This window comes from Macrotis lagotis, chromosome 1 (assembly GCF_037893015.1).
Source record: "Macrotis lagotis isolate mMagLag1 chromosome 1, bilby.v1.9.chrom.fasta, whole genome shotgun sequence".
NCBI classification, from domain to species: Eukaryota; Metazoa; Chordata; class Mammalia; order Peramelemorphia; family Peramelidae; genus Macrotis; species Macrotis lagotis.
This window is the reverse complement of record NC_133658.1, coordinates 724814406-724833517: the sequence shown is the minus strand read 5'-3', so window position 1 is coordinate 724833517 and position 19112 is coordinate 724814406. Positions and strand designations below refer to the sequence as shown.

Sequence of the window (19112 nt, the reverse complement as noted above, 5' to 3'; positions counted from 1 at the left end):
TGTAAGTATTTGAGAACACACTTGAACTCAGGCCCTCCTGACACCAGGGCCAGTATTCTAACCACTGAACTACCCAAATGCCCCAGTAGCAAATCTTTATGTAGCCAATGTACTCAAAGTATTCAAAGGAAAAGTTAAATGAAATGCAAAATGATTGTTGCTTTATTTATTAACAAATTCAGCAGAAGAAAAACTAGATGTGATGACCTATTGAAACTTTCCAATGGAATTCTTGGAGTAATCTTTAAAAGTACAATTTCATCACACAACACCTTTACAAATATTGATCATGTTTTGGAGGAAAAATAAACATAGATAGATAGATAGATAGATAGATAGATAGATAGATAGATAGATAAATAGATAGATATAGATAGATGTAGGAATTATGACCACACATTTTTTGCTTTGTCCCAAGGATCTGTGATTTTTTTGTCTACCTTCTAGTTATTAGTTTTCTGTCTAGTTTTCTCTGTATCTTTATTTGGAAAAACAGAAAAGCAAATATCAACTGTTCCCTTAAGTCCTTCAATTTCTATGAAGATAGTCTTTACAAACTTTAGAGTCTTTATAGTATTTTTTGGTAATATTTTTGTCCCTATATGAATCATCAACTGAGATTTCAGAAGTTTGACAAATATCTAGATTATTTCCTTCTCAATCTTAATACATACTTCAAATAGCACATTCTCCAATTTTGTATATTCAATATTTGTCAGATTCTGCACCTCTCATCAAGTAGTCACAGAACCAGAACATATCTCTTTACCTGGTGTCATTACCCCTTATCTTTCAGTCCCTGGAATACACCATTAAATGCTTGTTGACTTAACTTATTTAATATTATATTTTAGATACTGTTTCAGGTGTTGGAGCAAGGAAAGTAAAAAAATAAGTCTCTGCCTTCGAGGAGTTTACATTCTATGGGGTTGGTGAGAAAAGACAACATGTACACAGATGAATAAATATAAAACACTTTCCAAGGGGTGAGTGAACATTAGTAACCCAGGGTAACAGGAAAGCCACTTATAGGAGATAATGCTTGAGGTGAGATTTTAAGGGAGCTACAAACTCTGAGAGACAAAGATTCTTTCTTTTGTTGCTCTTCAGTCATTCAACAATCATTTATTGATTATCCAGTAATTGTTGACACCATGTATTGTGCTGAGGATTCAGAGACAAAATTGAAACAATCAATGCCCTCAAAAAATTGCATGAATACATATTAGGAAATGCCAAATATAAAAACAGAGTAAATGCAAGTAATTTCAGCAAGCACTACCACCTGGGGAAATCAACAAAGACCTCATTTGGGAAGTGGCACTTTTATAGAGATATAAAGGAATCTAGGGATTCTAAGATGTGGAGGGAAGGAGGGATTGCTTTCCAGGCATTGTAAAAAGCATGTTCAAAGGCAGGTAATTGGGAAAAGGAATGTCATATGCAAAGTACAACAAATAGGACATTCCCCCCACTTCCTTTCAAGGTTCTGATGATCCTCATAACTCTGAATTAGTGGGGTCTTTTAAAAGTTTTTTTCCCCTCATTTTCTTTCAAGATCTTTTCTTCTATTTTCCACTTCATCATCCTTGCTATGCTGTATTATAGAGAGGTGTTCCTTCATTGCCCTCTTATCTTCTCATCTAGAAGGAAAACCAAGTTATATGCAGTGTATACATGCTTGGTTTCCTGTGGCAGACAGGAATGTGGTCCAATCTCTGTGCGGTAGAGCAGTTCCATACTCGCTGAAGTGGGAGTCCTCTGTTATTGGTGTCTGTCCCTAGCTACCCTTGCTGCCAACTGCAGCAGCATACTATTTGTTCAGCTCTGCCTGTCCTTGTAGGTCTTTCTGTTCTGCCTTCTCTGTCTCTTAAGATCCTTATTTAGTATCCTGCTGGGCAGTAACAAAGGCTGGTGAGTTTTAAATGAATTGAAGATTAAAAACAAACTTGATGAATTGTACAGCAGGGCACAAGTAATATACTTATAATTATTCAGTTCATCACAAATCTCTTTCTTCTGTTTGGAAAGTAACCACAATCTTAAGTTTGTAAATGGACTCCTGCTTGGTCAAATTTTTCCAGGCATTTCTATTTGGTACTGCTTTTATTATTTTTAACAAAAGCTCACCCTTAAAAAAAAAAACAGGTCAGGCTTATAAAATACTTCTCAAGGTTCAGTCTTTTAATAATCCAAGCCACTAGGAGGAAATGTTCATTTTCTCCTGGATAAGCTAACTTGACAATAAGATGTAAAGGCACAGGCTCCGTTGGCTCTTCCCTCAAGTAATAATGCTTTCTTTCTAATTGGGGCAAAGTTCTAGTTATTGTTATAGTCCACTGCAGTGGAATATGACAATCTTAGCCTCAGAATTGCAGAGAAGTCTGTATTTTATATTCATTGGAAGAATAAAAAAAACAGGTCCTGAGCTGCAAAAATTTAGAAATGTTTAACATAGCCATAATTTTGTATTTTGAAAGAAAAACGGATGTTAATATGTATCCTCATCCAGCCTGCTATATACCACTGGAAAAATATGTGCTCTACAAATCTATCTACATTGGATTGAAATTTTAGACAATAGGATATTAGGTAAATACAAAATTTCATTGCACAAAATATGCCTTTAATAGACCCTAAAAGCATTTAGTGCTGCTACATTCTATTAGGTAAATAACAATGTATTACTAGAGTTAGTACAAATTTCAGATGATGAATTTTTAATAGCCTTTTGAAAAATTTCTGTGCATTTCCCTAAGGATATCCACCCCCAACTTCTCTAATGGGAAGACAACAAAGGAAATACATGTATAGAATCCCTGTTTCAATTAGCAACTATGGGCTACCATTAAATCACAGTGATAAAAGAAACCTAAATCTTTGTCCTTAATTCATTTTATGTTCAATATGTTTGAATACTACCCCCAAGGTGAAAGAAAGAAAGCCTGAGACAGGCTAAAATAGAGTTTGCATAACAGAAAGGTAAATCAACCAATATAACAATTCTAAGATTGGTTTTGTGCTAGTATGAAGTTGACAATTGGGATCAAAGATTTAGGTGAAATTCCTAGTGGGAATAAGTAATATGCCTTAACCAATGGCCCAGTTATCTAACATTCTAAAGGATAAATTTAACTACATTACTTTGGTGGCCACAGGGTTCTTGAGCTAAAAGGAATTCAGGGGAAATTTGTGGGGCAGAAGTGCTGGACTGTCCCAAGTAGGGCTTAAAAAGTTGCATGTGCCCATAGATCTATGTTAGTTTGTACAAATGAAATTCTCCATGGCTAGCTCAATGCTTCACTGTTTACCTAGTTAACAGATCCTTGATTTATTAGTCTTGGCCTTTATCTTCTACTAGTGAACCTGGTTTGGTTGTGTCCTTATTTCTGACCTCTGTTTGGACAACATTACTACTTTTGGCCCATTCATCTTCAGGAATGGAAATCCTGGTCTCTGCTCTTGGCTTCTACTCCTGAGATGTCCACTTTCTGGGTCTTTTAGTTCCAAAATCTATGTCTATAACCACTGAGTTCTGCCTTCTTCGACCTATTATTCTGTTCCTACATTTGTCACATAGCTTGAGTGGTTGAAACCTCTCCTTTACTCCGCAATGACGAAAGGTTCTGGTGAGCCCATTGAACTGAGTAGACTATGGCCTTGCACCAGACTCTAAAGAAGAAAAATAGAACAGTGCCCACAGCTTAGCATTTAAATTTTCTTTAATTTTACTTCATATTTATTAGTACAAACTCCTTAACAAGATTACAGAGTTCTTGGGGCAGGGTCTATGTTTATAATTTTAAATAATTAACAAGAACATCTAATGATTTAAAAGAATATGTTGATATACACTGATCTTTATAATTGTACTGTTTTTATACAAGTTACACATGATCTTACCAAAATCCTATAAGTAGATATAAGTATTATCATTTTTATTTTACTACTGAGAAACTGAGGCTCAAAAAATTTAAATGACTTGCTTGCAGTTAAACAACTAATTATTGAACAGGGGGGCAGAGCCAAGATGGCAACAAGAAGGGATCAAGTCTTAGGAGCTCTCTGATAAAACTCATAAGCTAAGGACTCTAACTAAGCTTTCTAGAGACAGAACCCACAAAGGGACCCAGTGAGGCAGTTCTCCTACTCAAGGTAACCTGGAAAAGAGCAGAAAGGCTCTGCTTCCCAGGGTCAGAGGGGTGGCCCACAGGAGGGGTGGCCCACCAGAGCAAAAGAACTTCAGCCTCCCGGAGGCAGTCCCAGGGCACTGGGAGCCGTGGCTCACAACAGCGGGGGAGTCTCCTGAGCTGCACCCTGGGGAGCACCTGGCACAAAGTGGGGGAACAGCAGGGGACCTCTGCTAGAGCCAGCACGTGGAGCCCAGTCCTCAGGGCACACAGCCAGCAGCTTGGTCTTTCTCCAGCCCTGATCCAGGAAACAGAAGTAGGCAGAGCCCAAAAGCAGGAGCCTCCAGGGCATGAGCCCATTGAGCTGAGGGAGGGGAGTGAAGAGAGACTGAAGAGCCCTTCTATCCTCTGCCCCTGGAACAGGACTCTGGGGCTCTGACCACATTCAGATCCTGATCCCAATCTAGGCCCCCCCCATAGAACAGCAGCCCCCCCCCACCTTGGCCCATGGCAGAGGGGGGGTGCTTCTGGTCATTCACAGACCAGGAGGGAGGACAGAGCCTCACACACTGAGACCCTTGTGGGAGTGTCCCAAAAGCTCAGGAAGCACCCCAAAACCAGGCCCAGGCTGGGAAAATGAGCAAGCAGAAAAACAAAAGGAAGACTATTGAGAAATACTTTGCAAATGAGCCCAAGAAGGATCAAAATACTCAGTCTGAAGATGAGGAAGCACAAGCTCCTGCATCTAAAGACTCCAAGAAAAACAGAATTGGGCTCAGGCTATGACAGAGCTCAAAAAAGACTGAAAATCAAATGAGGGAGTTAGAAGAAAAACTGGGAAAAGAAAGGAGAGAGATGCAGGAAAAACATGAAAATGAAGTCAGCAGCCTAGTCAAGGAAATCCAAAAAAATGCTGAAGAAAATAGCATGCTAAAAACCAGCTTGGGTCAAATGGATAAAACAGTTCAAAAAGTTATTGAGGAGAAGAATGCTTTAAAAAGCAAAATTGGACAGATGGAAAAAGAGATAAGAAAACTCTCTGAGAACAAATCCTTCAGACAAAGAATAGAATTCAGGGAGATTGATGAATTTACCAGAAATCAGGAATCAATACTTCAAAACCAAAAAAATGAAAAATTAGAAGAAAATGTGAAATATCTCATTGAAAAAACAACTGATATGGAAAACAGACTTAGGAAAGATAATTTAAAAATAATTGGAATACCTGAAAGTCATGATCAGGAAAAGAGCCTTGACATCATTTTCAAAGAATTACTACAGGAAAATTGCCCTGATATTCTAGAAGCAGAGGGCAAAATAGAAATGGAGAAAATCCACCGACCTCCCCCCCCCCCCCCAGAAAGAGATCCCAAAAAACCAACCCCTAGGAATATTATAGCCAAGTTCCAGAACTCCCAAGTCAAAGAGAAAATATTACAAGCAGCCAGAAGGACACAGTTCAAATATCGTGAAGCTGCAGTCAGGATCACACAGCAGCAACTACATTGGAAGCTCGTAGGGCTTGGAATACAATATATCGGAAGGCAAAAGAGCTTAGAATGCAGCCACGAATGAACTACCCAGCAAGGCTGCATGTCCTCTTCCATGGAAAAAGATGGACTTTCAATGAACCAGGGGAATTTCAAATGTTCCTTTTGGAATGGCCAGAGCTGAACAGAAGGTTTGATCTTCGGATACAGGACTCAGGTGAAGCATGGAGACTGGAGGAGAGGGGGGAAATATGAGGGACTTAATGAGGATGAACTGCATGTATTCCTGCATAGAAAAATGACACTGATAATACCCATATGAACCTTCTCAGTTAATAGAGCAGGTAGAGGGAACTTTTATAGTTGAAGCACAGGAGAAAGCTGAATTTGAAGATAAAATATGGTGTAAAAATGGAGTCAATAGGAAAAAAGGGAAATGGAATGGGAGAAAGAAAAAGGATAGGGGGAATAGTCCAAGATATTTCACATAATAAAATTTTTTTTTATTACAATGAGCTATTGCAATGATATGGAAGTGGGGAGGCAAGGGGGAATGAGGGAACCTTTGCTCTCATCAGAGATGGCTAGGAGAGGAAACAGCAAATATACTCAATGGGGTATAGACATCTGGAGTAAGGAGGGGGAGCAGGGGGAAGGGGTGGGGATGTGAATAAAGGAGGAGACGATGGACCATGGGGGGAGAGTGGTCAGATATAACACATTTTCTTTTTTACTTCTTGCAAGGGGCTGGGATTGGAAGGCTTGCCCAGGACCACAGGGCCAGGTGGATTCTGGGCCTAAGGGGTGGTAGGGTGACTGAGGGCCTCTTGGCCCCAGGACCAGGGATCTGTCTGCTGCGCCACTCAGCCACCCTACAGCAGAGTCAGAGTGAAAGGAGAGAGAAAATATAGTACATGGTAGTGGAGAAATAAGAAAGGAGGGAGTTGCGATCAGCAATGGCAACATTGGAAAAATATGGAAGTAACTTTTGTGATGGACTTATCATAAAGAATGTGATCCATCCATGACAGAGTTGTTGGTGTTGGAACAAAGACTGAAGCACATTTTTTGGTTATTATTATTTGGGGGAGGGTGCAGGGCAAGTGGGGCTGGGTGGCCTGCCTGGGGCCACATAGCAGGGGGATCTTTGGGTGTCTGGGGCTGGATTTGTACCCAGGTGCTCCTGACTCAAGGGCCAATGCTCTGTCTGCCACCCAGCCACCCCTACTATTATTACTATTTTATTTTATTTTGGGTCTTTTTTTTTCTTTTTCTTCTTTTTGGTTTTTGCAGGGCAATGGGGATTGGGTGGCTTGCATGTCACATGGCTGCGTGATTGTTGGGTTTATGAGGCTGGGATGCTCGTGGCTCCAGGGCTGGTGCTTCGTCCATTGCGCCACCTGGCCATACCTACAATTATTACTATTATTTTTTTAATTTTAATTTTTTTTCTCTCCCCTTTACTTTTTTCACCCAAACAAGTTTATCTATATTCAAGGGGGGGAGGGGTACTTTGTTTACTTGTAAACAAGAATATTTTATTAATGTAAGAAAAATTTGTTCAAAATGAGAATAAAAAAATAAATTTAAATTAAAAACAACTAATTATTTAAAGGGCCAAAATTTAAATCTAGATCTTTTAATTACTAGTCTCATATTCTTTCACCGAAGATTAAAAAATGATGATGAAATGGAAATTTAGCTAATAAAAGGAGTCAAGTGACCTTGGTGATTGAGTGCCTATCTGATGATGAGAATACTTTACTACAATTTATGGAATTTGGGTTCATAACTTGTTTTCAAACTGGGGAAAATCTTTCATTTCTGTTAATACATTTCTCAAAATAGTTTTGAACACCATTTTTGAGGTTGCCCTCAAAACCATAGGGTCATTGGATTTTATAAATGGAACTGGAAGCGACCTTAGAGGATTCAAGTCCAATATCTTCATTTTACAGATATACCAGGGCCCAGAGAATTAAGTGCTTGCTCAATGTCATCTAGATCATAAGTATCAAGGACCAGATTTGAAATCAGGTACTCTGACTTTAAATCCAGTACAGGTCTACAGCATCTGCTTTTTGGAATGACAAATCTTTGTTCTTTGGAACTTGGATTTGAATTTTTGAAAAGAACAAAATAATATTCATGAATGAATAGGTAGACATGATAGTTACGCTATTTTTGGTTCAAAATTATTTTGTAGAAAATACACCATAGATTAAGGAACATGAATCAAGAATTTTAAAAAAAGAAGAAATTAAAACTATCAACAACTATTTGAAAGATAGTACCAAATCTATAAATAATGGAAATGTAAATCTTGCAGTTCTAAGATTTTACCTCATATCTTTTATAGTGGAAAAGTTGATAAACTGAGATCTGAAAGAGACCTTTGTGACTATGTCAAAAGAGATAAATCGCATATAGTGGATGAAGAAATATAGACACATTAATGTAGAGTTGATAAAGCTGAGAATTGATGTGGAAAAGAGTGGGAATTTGCAAGAAAATAAACTTAACTGCATAACATTTGATGCTACTACTCCTAGATATGTATCCCAGGTCAAAAGCAAATAGAATGATCCTTCCTTTAGGACACATAAAAATTATTCATCACAGTCCTTCTTATATAGCAAAAAAAAATGGAAACAGTGGATGCCCATCAATTAGGAAATGGTTAACAAATTGTAACTATAAATACAATAATGTCATGATTTAAGATAAGAATAAATATGAAGAATTAAGAACAATATGGGAATACTTGTATGTTATGATGTAGAACAAATTAAGCAAATTCAAGAAAGCAATAAACAAAATACCTATAATAATAAGAACAAAACCCAACATTAACAGGCAACTGAATGCTGATTCATTCAGTGAGTCATTGTAATAACTAATTTTTTTCCAGGGAACAGATGATAAAATGTGTCCCTCTTTAGTAAAGGACAGGGAACTACAAATGGAAATGTGGTATATACTATCAGATTAGTGGATATTGTGTTTGTTGCTTTTGCTGAACTACTTTTCTTTTTTAAAAGGAATGGTTCAATGGTTGAATGATACATTGATACATGACTGATATAAAAACATAAGACATCAAAATAGCTTTTATCAAAAAAAAGTATTATGAACTGAAGTACTGGCATTGGTAAACAATACCCTCCCTGGGCCACAGTTTATCCCTTTTGTATTATGTACATTTTTTCCAATGCTTCAATAATTCTACATATTAAAATTAATATTTTGATTTTGGAGAGTGAATTCTGCATGAACAATATCATTGATGTTAAAGAAGCATCAACAGTATTGCCATATGTCACATATATATAAAACCTGATTGCCTCATTGATTAAGTGGAGAAGGTAGAGAATTTGGACCTGAAAATAAAAATAAAAAAACAAAAAACCCAATATTGCCACCTATTTTTCACATGTATACATTTTGGGAGTCACTGGGATCTTGAATACTTCTTCCTTAGATGTTGATAATTGTTTTAGGGTCAATATGGAAGCACCATATTTTATAACTCGTTGTTATTCACTTCAAAATGAATTACCAGTATTTAAAAGATGAACCATCTTTTCAGGGAGAAGTTTTGTTCCACTTAAAGTATATAAGACAGGATTCAAACTCACATACTTTGACTCCAAGTTCAAAATCCTTCCTATTGTACCATATTGCCTACTATTGTATTATTCAAGGGAGAAGGAGACCTTTCCCCAGTTTTGAAAGCAACCAGACTTTGTTAAGATGAGTATAAATATAGAGTTCAATGTTCATAAAAAATAAAATTAGGACTTTTTATTCTAAAAATTAATCATTTATCTGAAAAAAATCTTTTTTACTTTAGTTATTGTATCATTCACATCTTTTCTAACTTCCTTGGCATTATGAATTTTTTTTCCTTTAGTAAAATGACATTAGATTAGATTCATCTGTTTCTAAGGTCTCTTTCCATCTCTTTTCTTTGATCCTCTTCTTGCTCTTGGCATTTTTTCATTCTTTAATTACATCAAGAATTTCACTGGTACTTCTTTGCTTTTCTACAAAATTTGATATCAGATCTTTGATTTAAATAAATTTAAATAAATAAGACTCATTTATTTTCCCACCTGTATGAAACCAAACCATTTACCACAACAACTAGCTCTGGCTGACATATTTTTGGAACTTTCATTTCTTTGCTTTCCTTAGGCAATTTGTTTCATTACTTCCTTGATTCTGTTGAGGTGAACCTTCACAGGGCTCAACATAGCACAAGATGTGAAGGAAGCATTCAGGAAATATTTGCTAGTTGACAAATACATACATATATATATATATATATGTATATTATATTTATAAATATATATTTTGAGCTAATTTATAATCTGGTTTAGAAGTCATCGCTTTATAAAGACATCTTCTATGGAACTATTTTGCTCTAATAATTATGCTGTCAGTTTTAGAACTGTAGTATGATCAAAAATCTAAATATTTGAATTTACCTGAAATAACTACTTGAGATCAAAAATTTGCTTTCTATATTTTCTTTGTACACACACACACACACACACACACACACACACATACACATATATATACTTAAAAATTACTTTGCACACATATATTATATACATATAGCTATATAGCACCTTATATACAATATTATATATAATATATGATATACTATATAATATAGATAATTATATATTACATAAAAGAGGATCTGAAATCTGACCTCAGACACTTGACACTTACTAGCTGTGTGACCTTGGGTAGGTCACTTAATTCTGATTGCCTCACATCCAGGGTCATCTCCAGTTACCCCATCTGTATCTGGCTATTGAACTTAGATGGCTCTGGAGGAGAAAGTGAGGCTGGTGACTTAGCACAGCATCCCCTCACTCAAATCCAATTCATATGGTTATCATCACTTCCCTGAGGTCATGGTCTTCTTCAGGAATGAAGGACAAACACCAATAATAACAACAACATGATATAGATTATGTGTATAACCATATACCATGCATAGTCATACTTTGCTTCAATTTAAGACTTAACATTTATTGTCAGTGTATATCTGTCTTTATCCTGAATTCTATTTTTGACTGTAGCTTAAGGACATAAGAGGGTCAGGGAAAAGTATGTATCTTAACAAAGGCTGGTTGCTTTCAAAACTGGAGAAAGGTCTCCTCCCTTAAATAATACAATAGTAGGCAATATGGTACAATAGAAAGGATTTTGAACTTGGAGTCAAAAGATGTGTTTGGGGGCAGCTAGGTGGCACAGTGGATAGGGGGCAGCTAGGTGGCGCAGTGGATAGAGCACCAGCCCTGGAGTCAGTAGTACCTGAGTTCAAATCTAGCCTCAGACACTTAATAATTACCTAGCTTTGTGACCTTGGACAAGCCACTTAACCCCATTGTCTTGCAAAAAAACTTAAAAAAAAAGATGTGTTTGAATCCTGTCATATACTTTAAGTAGAACAAAACTTCTCCCTGAAATGATGGTTCATCTTTTAAACACCAGTATTCATCTAATGATACTACATGCTTGTATTTCCTGGAATACAGTCTAAAGAAGCAAAGTTGAGAATGATCCAAAGGACAATGATTCTCTTGCACATAGTGGTCATGACTAGTTTACATATCACTAATCAATAAAGTTTTTACGTAGGAGAAAGAATCTAAAGTATATGCTAAAGGAGGTAAATGCCTGAAAGAAAATGGGTCAGTCATGTGGTAAGAGAATTGGATGCTTGATAAATAGTATTCTCCATTGATATTCATGCAATGTCAAGAAATCTGGCAACATGTCTAGAAGTGAGGCATTAAGGAAAAATACAGACAGAAGTGGCATGGAATGAAAAGGTATGGATAGGTGACAATCTCTATCACTGGAGAGAATATCCACATTTATGAAATTTCAGAATCATCAAAGCACTGAAGCAAATATTAGTAGTTTTAATTTTCTTCAATGTTTTAAAAATGATATTGTGATACAGAATCAAAATATTTATAGACAGTAAAAGGTGAAAAGGTCTTAGAAGTAATCTAGCTTAACCTTCCCATTTTTAGAGATGATGAAAATGATAGAGAAAATAAATGATTTGCCCGAAGTGATTCTTTATTCATAAATACAGAATAGAGAAAGCAAAAAATAAAATACATTCTTTTCAGTAACAAATATATACCATATGGTGTTAATTTGGGGCTTCAATTTACATTATTTCAGCAAGTAATATAATGTTTTATTAATCCTTTATTATTTTATTAGTTTTAGTTTTTATAAATAATTATTTCATCTAATCATTAACATCCTTTTTCTCACAATATCCCCAATCAGAGAATTATGCTCAGAGTTATTAATCTGCCTATACTCTTTACCTAACAATACCACTACTAACTTTATTTCCCAAGATGGTTGGGGGAAAAGGAAATATATATTCTAAAATATTTATAGCAGTTCTTTCTCTCAGCAAAGAACTGGAAATTGCCAGGTTGCCCATCAGCTGGGGAATAATTGCTAAGCAAGCTGTGGTATGATTGTGATAGAATACTACTTATTCTGTAAGAAATGATGAACTTCATGATCTTTGAAAAACATGGATAGTCTTACATAAAATAATGAATGGAATTAGCAGAACCTAGAGAATGTTGCATACAGTAACAATATTGTTTTAAGAACAACACTAAGTGAATAAGTCATTTTTGACTATTATAAATACCCAAATTAACTACAAAGGACATATGAAGGAAGGCCTTATTTGTACCCAGAGAAAGATATAGAAGCATATATAGAATGGTTTTACACACACACACACACACACACACACACACACACACACACACTCATTTGTGCCTAATATTAGCCATCTCTAGAATGCTTGGGGGGAGGGGAGAAAGGGAAGAAAAAGGAAACAGAAGAAATTACATGATAACATTATTATATATTTAAAAGGAATAGCAAGTTGTACATTATAGATTTGCAGTTTCATGGACAATCGTTTTTTTATATTCTATGTTTTGGAAATGTGTAAGTTCAGAATAAAACAAATAAAAGAAAAAGAAAACCAATATCCCAGATCAACATTCACAAAACAATTTGGAAAAATACATCTCATATCTTTATATTTTTTAAAAGTTAATTCTGTCTAGAATGTCTTTCATGACCAGAAGGCATGTTATATAGCTTAAAATTATGCATGGTTCTGAATTATATGTTTGTGAAATAAACAATAAAGTCCAAATACTTAAAAGGAAATAGACCCTAAGACCTAAGGTAACAAATCCCCAGGTGTGAATTATTAGCCAAGGTGTCAGTTCCCTAACTATGGATTCTTGTAAGCCATTTGCCTTCTGTGATTTTTCCCACATGCAAATAACAATGATTTTTGCACCTACCTCCACAGTGATTTTATAGATTGTGAGATGTTCTTGTCGATTCTTGGAAGAAAGCAAACATATTCTTCTTCCCCTTATGAGAAACAAGGAGATGCCTTATTAAGTTCATCACAGGAATGACTAGGAATCTCATTTCAGACTGAAGACTGAATTATCCAAGTAGAGAATCTGATTGTTTTGTGAATGCATTTGTCTAAATGTTGCCACTTGTTTCTTCAGAAATTCTTAAACATACTTTACTTTTCTGAAAACATTTACACTTTATTCTAAGTTGACAGATATCCTGGTTTGGCTAGAGACAGCCCAGTTTTGTTTTTTTTTTCTCCCTGATCTATATCAAGTGGATAATCATTCTAAGAAATGTCCCAGGGAGCAAAGGCTTTTTACTTCAGGAAACCTGTGTAGATAATCTTGAAGGTCTATTTATTACCATATTTAAAACAAGCAGATGATATGCTGTTTTACCAAGGGATTCCCATTTCTTAAAGGTTTGTCAAAAATTTATCAATTTAGATATCTTTTTCAGGAGCTTATGTTTAATCGGGGAAGTAAAAATTCAGGGAACATTTAACTTAAGGCTGTCACTCCCTGGGCAGGAATTTTCCACTGTCTAGATCTTCCTTCCAATTTAGCCCAGGAGTCTAGCCCAGCATCTAGTATATGCCCAAGAAGAGTAGTTTTCATTTATTTTCTTATATCTTCCTCTCTTATTCCCTGGCTCCAACTTCTTTCCCCATAGCAGCTGCTGGAAAATTGAAGTTACTTTATATATATATATATATATATATATATATATATATATATATATATATATATATATATATATATATATGTAAAGGAGTATGATGCTAATGATGTATCTCACAAGGTCTGTGTAAGAAAGCTAGAATGAATTCAAAACACTTTAAAATAAAGGGACAATTTGATAACTGCTTTATACTCAAGACAAAACATCAATCTCTCATAAGAAAAGTGATTTTTATGAAGTCAGTAGTAAACAAAAAAGAAAAAAACACATAGATCATCTCACATGGGGGACTTTGGTCTCATTCTCTCCAGAAAAAACTTTGACCCAAGTAGTCTATTTATAATCTTTATCAGACCGAAGGTATTTCTAAACCAGGCCAAGGATCAGCAGGATTGTAAAAGAATGGCAAAATGGAAAACAAAAAGGTAGGCGGTAAATAATTGAAGGACTATTTCATGCTAATTAAACTTGTTTAATAAGTAGAGATTCTGGTGCTGGCCTAAAACCATGTTTGTTGTGCGTTTAAATTAGTTTGGCCTTGACTTAACCTAACCCTTTGCTTACATAATGCAAGCAGAAATTTGGCTGATAAGAAAAATGATGCTTCTAAGGGCGAGGATCATGTTTTTCTTCCCAATGCAACTCTTTTTAAAGTTGCATTTGGTATAAATGCTTCATGAAACTTTGTTCTCTTTCTCTCTTTACTATATATTATATATATATATATATATATATATATATATATTTATATATATGCATATACTGAAATTTTCCACTCATTTTCTTCATACAGAGAATAGTTTTGTTCTTCACAGGATCATCTAGTCCAACTTTGGGAAAGCTGTCAAAATACCAAGGAAATCAAAACACTAAATTATAATACATAATGGACTATTACAATAAATGTTTCTACATTATTATTCATGTATCCAGGTTACTTTCACTCACATAGAAAAGGAGTCTGATTCCCAATTTCTGAATGATACAGTTGCTTTGAATTATATTTTATTTGAGAGAAATTATTTGAAAATACACATCTTTAATGGCAAATTACCTTAGCAATTAATTGGTTTTCTTTTGATAATAACAACTGTGTGTGGGGGGGTTATTTACATGATTCCATCAAAGTATATTTGTTGTGATTTACCTTTTACTGTTTTATATGGATCCTATACAAGGTTTACATTTAATGTTTGGTAACAGAGTTTTACAGAACTATTCCTGCTTCTAATAGAGGCAGCTAGGTGGCATAGCAGATAGAGGCCAGTCCTGAAGTCAGGAAGACTCATCTTCCCAAGTTCAAATCTAGTCTGGAATGCTTACTACTTGTGTGATTCTGGGCAAGTCACTTAACTCTATATGCCTCAGTTTCCTCATCTGTAAAATCACCCAGAGAAGGAAATGCCAAGAAAACTCCTGAGGTCAATGAAGAGTTGAATATGTTTGAAAAATAACTGAACAACATCATCATCTGACTTCTACTGGCTTTTGCTTAATATTGTCTTCATTATTAATCAACATCAATTGAAATAACAAGCTTAAAACAGTAAAAAGAATGATAACCTAGAATCTAATAGACTAAAGAGCATGCAAAATACTACCCCCTAACTTTTTTTTTTACTCCAACCTAGCCCATTTTAAAGATATCTTGTTCTAGAACTCCTATTGCCTGGGATACTATAAATGGTTCTATGATAGAAGTCATTGCCCCTTTAAGTTATAAGCAGCCAGATTGTTGCAAAGGCAGAAAATGAACTTTTGCATAAAGAAAAAAAATGCATTAACTGGTGAGGGAGGAAAAGTAATGAGCCTTTCATAGGCAAACAGTATGGTAGTTGAAAGAAGAAAGAAAGGAACTTTTTGTTTAATAAAATATATGTGCAAAGAAATGCTTTTCTCTCCTAGAAAAGCTGTGAACAATGTATTTACCAGAAAGAGAATAAAAAGAATTGTAACCTAAATAAAAAAAAAGATTAAATCATTATTTAAAGACTATAACATGATGTCCCTTTTGTATATAAGCAGTTTATTGGTATCTGGGAGGCAGGAAGAGAACTTTCTTAAAAAAGAAAACAATATGTAAATGTGAAGAAACAAAATTTTCAGACACTGACTAGGAAGAAGACTGTTTTGAGGAGTATGGATTAATTGAAGGATTGTTCAAAATTGTTGTTCCTGAACTCAATAGATTGTATCTTCGTGTTTTTTTTTTAAATACTGAAGAAGTTGCAATTCACAAAATGATGATTCAGACAACTCTTTAGAGACCATGGGATGAATAAAAGGAACAATTCATGAGTTTTTCCTCATAAAGGAATGGCAAGTCACTGAGTACCAGGAGAAACTCCTCATTGGAGCTATGTGAAGAAACTAACATAAGGAAGTAAAGCTCATTCACAGAAAGCTTCTATTTAAGCTATTGTTCTAGTCATTCATTTAAACAAACATTTCTTAAGTGTTTACTATGTAACAGCATGGTGCTGTTGATTGTCCTTCACTCCTGAAGAGAATCAGTAACTTCAGAAAAGAGATATTTTGACTTGCAAAAGAATTGGATTTAAGCTAGTCAGGGCTGTTCAAGTCATCAGCCTCAAGCTTTCCTCTGGAGTCATCTGGGTACAGTGATAAGACATAGATCAAGATATAGTTGGGGGGGCAGCTTGGTGATATAGTGGATAGAGCACCTGCCCTGGTGTCAGGGGGACCTGAGTTCAAATTTGACCCCAGACACTTAATAATTACCTAATTGTGTGACCTTGGGCAAGTCACTTAACCTCATTGTCTTAAATAAATACATTTTTTTAAAAAAGATATTGTTAGGACAGTTGGGTGGTGCAGTGGATAGAACACTGGCCTTGGAATCAGGACAGTAGTTCCAATCCAAACTCAGTCACTTGATACTAGCTGTGTGACCTTGTTCAAGTCACTAAACCCTAATTGCCTCATATCCAGGGCCTTCTCCAGTCTTCCTGATTCATATTTGGCCACTGGATCCAGATGACTCTGGAGGAGAAAGTGAGGCTGGTGACTTAGCACAGCCCCCTCACTCAAATCTAATTCTCATGCTTGACATGGCATCACCTTCCTGAGGTCATAGTCTTCTTCAAGAAAGGACAAACATCATCATGTTCAAGATGATTGGAGGTGACCTTGGAGGTAGTAGGAGTCCTTGACTTTTTAAGCTAAGGTCTTTTCCAGGTCTCAGTTTGTCTTAGGTAATACCCTCTCAGTGATTAAAGATAGGTAAGAAATGAAGCAAAAATTACCTTAGTACAGGCACTGTGCTAAGATTACAAAGAAAGACAAAAACAGCTTTTGTCTTTGAAGACTTTCAGAAATAGCTGTTGCTCTCTGCTGACATCTTTGGTTTGAAAGGAAAAAGCAGAGGTAAAGGCTGGTTTTGCATCTCCCTTACTGTATAGGAAGGGATACTGAAATCTAATCACAGAAAGTTGTTGCTTCACATAAGAAGACTGTTCTGCAGACCTCTGTGTAAAACAATTTTTACATAATGCAAATTCCCTTCTATTCTCCTACTTCACTTAGCTATGCACAAAACATTATACTTACAGGAATCATGAAATGTGCTAAAATGCAGACATTAAATTCTCTACCATGACAATAAATAAAATTATGAACTAAAAGTAAGTGATAAAGTATGCACAGAACTGTACAGAACTTCATTCTCAAAGAAGACCTTGACATCAGGGAGGTGTGTAGATGCTGCCCCATTTCCACCCACTGTGTCATTCAGTCATTTCATTCATATCTGATTTTGTGATTCCATTTGGGGTTTTCTTGGTAAGTATATTGGAGAGGCTTGCCTTTTCCTTTTCCAGCTCATTTTACAATTGAGGAAACTGAGGCAATCAGAATAAAGTTACATACATGCTCAGGGTCAGATAGCTAGTAAGTGTCAGAGGCTGAATTTTAATTGAATTCAGGTCTTCCTGATTTCATGTCAGTATTCTATCCACTATTACTTAGGTGCTACCTAGGTGCCCTTATATGAAACTATGGAGAGGTGTTTGGACAGTGGCTTTTTTTCCTCTGATATCTGATGTTAGCAAGCAATATGATGAGTAGCACAAAAGTAGAAGGTATGAGAGGAAAGTTCATACTGATGCTTAGTCCATTGAGTGACAGGTTTGTATTTATTGAGTGTCACATTTTGCTGCCAGATGTCACATGCCGGGTGCTTGCCTACTGTTGATATTGAACTATGGTACTGTGCTGATATGGGAGAAGCAAAACCAATTTAAAGCTAAGAGACTCCCTTTAGCAGTCTGATCATCAGCAATAGTCCTGTTTCTTATCGATCAGATTGTGGGGTGGAATGAGTATGTAAAGGCAGCTGAGAAGGATGCCTTACATAACATAACCCTCACTATAATGAAAATAAGTGTGCCACCAATACCACCAATCATTTGGTTGGTTGGTGTGGTCCAGTTTGATACTGAAGGATTAGTATTAAGTAATTATCTTCAACCAGTCTTTGAACTTAAAAATCTTGTGTTTTGATCCAAAGTATTTGAATCCATCTTTTCAAAACAAGAAAAAAAATTCACTCAAATGATAAAATATTTCTGCCAACTATTTTTTTGTGAATCTTTTTTGTTTGATCCTGGGTTCCAAAGTTTCCCTTTCTTCTTCTGCAGTCTTTGTAGCTAGCAGCTGAATCAGATCCTAATTGACACATCTCCTTGAGCCTCAATTAATTCCTCCCCATCATTCTCATTTGCTTCTAACTTCAGCTCTCATGTTTTCTTCTTATTCACTTCTGCAAATGGTACATCTTTGTCAAATCCATCAAAACTAGGAAAGAAATGTGGGCATACTTTCCCCTAAATTCTCTTCCTACATGTTTCCATTACAGCTTCCCATGCCTTTCAGATTTTTTTATGTAAAGTCGAATTTGTGTAATGAAAATGTATTTAAAGTAAGAACTGTCTGCAAATGATTCAGAATCCTGGTGAGTGAAGAACTGGCTGTGCTTTCCTGTATCACATAGAGAGGGCCTGTCTGATGAACTTTGCAGTTAATTCTATGGCTTAAAGGGAATTGCTGGCCAGTTCAATAGTATAATGATTTTTAAAAATACTCTTCTAAGGGATATTGTAAGTTAAAAGAATTGTCAACATATCATTGCTTTAAGGATAGAATGAAGAGGATTCGTCTAACATGAAAACAGTGTAGATTAGAAGGAGAACCTTTAGCAGAGAAGTAGATTTGTGATGTAAAGATGTTCCTCACTGGATTGATGCAGTCCAGAGTTGTGAGGTATCCCAAGTATATGGGTTTCCTTTACTCATTTGATCTACCAGGTTTTGTAATTCTCCCCTTTAGATAGTCTTTA

The 19112-nt window shown here is 35.7% G+C and overlaps 1 protein-coding gene across 4 annotated transcripts in view; it reads right to left on the bottom strand.

The window, feature by feature from the left end:
* The window catches only part of STARD13 (StAR related lipid transfer domain containing 13), a 624823-nt gene extending 611389 nt beyond the window's left edge, over positions 1-13434 (bottom strand). For 2 of the 4 annotated variants that reach the window (XM_074216053.1, XM_074216054.1), the window contains exon 1: positions 13009-13431. The gene's annotated coding sequence lies outside the window, so the exon portion shown is untranslated. Of the gene's footprint in view, positions 1-13008 lie in introns of all 4 variants that reach the window. The other 2 variants (XM_074216050.1, XM_074216052.1) reach the window with 2 other exon arrangements.
* Positions 13435-19112: the final 5678 nt, after the last annotated feature.